Raw genomic sequence first — 2,500 nt, forward strand, 5'->3', positions numbered from 1 at the left:
ATACAGCAATGTAGCAAGTGAATATTTCCCACGATTCAGTGGTGCCACAGGGTTTACTGCAAAGTAAAGCCAATACTAGGGGAGAAACAATGTTACATGGCAGCCAGATTCATAACAACTCATTCATCTTGAGACACATTTTGTGAGAGAACGATATTGGATCAAACAGATGATTCATATGCCTTCATCTAGGTGTCAGGTTGTGTCTTGATGTAGAAGGCTATGCAAAGTTAGCACACAGGCTACAGTAGTATGTACATATACTGTAAAAGAAGTTGCATTCTATGGTATGACCGTGGGAGACACTGTAGTTCAACATTAAACATAATAGTTTTGGTATGTTGTTACTTACACATTATGTAAGTTATATTATAATAAGTTTCCACATGTTCCTTGATGTCCTTTATACCCTTCCAGTGACAGCGTTGAACTCAGCTCCTTGGAGATGTGGGGGTCAAGATGCATGATGATAGCCTACTACACTACACTAATAACTTTGCTTTGAAGTTGACCTTTTCAAAGTTGTGCGAAAAGTTTGGATGTTGGAAACATTGTTTGATTAAAACTGGTCCATTAATGAAATGCCTGCCACAAGCTGGATGAGGTAATTTTGAATGAATTTTGAATCAGTGTTTCTGCTCAGTTGAAGAAAACATGGACATTAGTTATTTTTCCATCTTCTCAATATTTATGAATTCATCCATGTGCCTTGCAGCAGCATTTGTGTGTGCCTTGCATCCACAGTTGTGTGTGGTGTTTGAAAGACAAACCCTTTTGGAATAAATGTATCTTTGAAATGCCATGACTCCACACTAGTTTATAGTGTACATGGTGTATCTGATCTAATTCTTCTTTTGTGGAGTTGAAAAGAACATATTTAGCTGCAATACAGGCCGAAGGGCATCTCGGTTCTTGCAGTAAAATAGAATGCACACAGTCAAGAACTGCTCAATAATTATAATTATGAGTTTTAATATTTACTTTCATAACTTATAACCCAAAAGCTGTGTTGTCGTTTTTGTGGTAATATACTGAATATTGTGAACATTCACGTCGACCCAGAAGTGCTGCCTATGCTGAGTTCAATGAGCAGGGCTTCAGGCAACATGAAACCTTTTTGCTGAGGTTTTGAACATGGATTATGATACAATTATATTAAAAACATCATAAACAGTGCTCATTCATGAGATTTGAAGTGAAGAAAAAACATTTTAAAATCAATTTTGAAGAGAGTCGTCTCGACTTGTGAATCAATGGCCACACATCTGTGGCAACTTTTATGGCTTTGTGTCTGCTTTATGATTCTCAGTCTCAGAGCGCCATCAACATTCAGAGAGGGTCTGCACTTAATGAAGACCTTTTTTCTGCGGCTGGCTGAGCACAAAAGCAGTGAGACCCAATAAGTGAGATCCTCTGTGCTTTTTTTTTTCTCTCCCCCTGCAATGCACCAGCGTGTTCAGACCCAAACACAAGACTGTGTTCCCGAAAAGTTGCTGTGTAGAGGAAGGAAGGTGAGGAAGAGTTGTTTTTCTCTTCAGGCAGAGGAGACCACCCAGGAGAGCTAACCAGGAATGGAAAAACATGGAAATTACTAATTAGCACATCGCAGAGGACCTTCAACTTTATTTGCCATAGGGCGGATATCTTGTTTTTAATAGGCTACTTTTCGTTCTCCTTCACTATCAAAGTAATACATTTGCTTAGTCTCAGGACTGGACACAATGTATCAGATGAACACTTTCACAGTTCACACACAACTCAGCATTACCATAAGTGAACTGGCACCGTGGCAAAAAATTGTGTTACTAAAATAATATACTGAGTCGTATTTGCTGTGGTGTGAATAGCTGTGTGAATAATTAGTTGGTCCTTAATGGTGTTTGGTTAGTGTAATGCATTAGGTTCCTCTAATGTATCTCTGAATATTTAACAACTGGAGAAATAACAACACAATAGTAATGTCTGGTATGCGTAATGGCCGAAATGATCATGCAAATTCATTCCCCTGGGGATGAGTGAAGCATTAATTACAGTGAAACATGAATTAGTGATGTGGGTTCCAAAGTTTGTTTTGGTCAGAGTGGACCTATATAGTTTATAGGGATGTTTAATCGTCTTAAAGGTCCAAAGTGTTGTATTTTAAGGTATTTATGGTAGGTAAATATCAGCCATTCACAAACTTGTGTTTTATCTTGGATTTTTAAAATGACCGCCAATGAAGTTTTCTAAACAGCTTTACATTTGGATGGACAATACACTACATTGCATTACATTACATTATCCACGCGAGCATAAAACACTTGCATACAAACTGCACAGGATATACCAAACAATTAGTGCAAATACAAAGAGGGGTTAGTTTTTTATTGAACCCTTTAGCACAGAGCCTATATTATAACCTTACTGTCACGAAAATTGTAATGGCTATGTCTTAATCTGTTACTTAAAGGTGCACCTTGTAAGATTGTGGCCAGAGTAGGTATCGCAACTATGCTGCTCA

The sequence above is a fragment of the Engraulis encrasicolus genome, chromosome 19 (genome assembly GCF_034702125.1).
Source record: "Engraulis encrasicolus isolate BLACKSEA-1 chromosome 19, IST_EnEncr_1.0, whole genome shotgun sequence".
NCBI classification, from domain to species: Eukaryota; Metazoa; Chordata; class Actinopteri; order Clupeiformes; family Engraulidae; genus Engraulis; species Engraulis encrasicolus.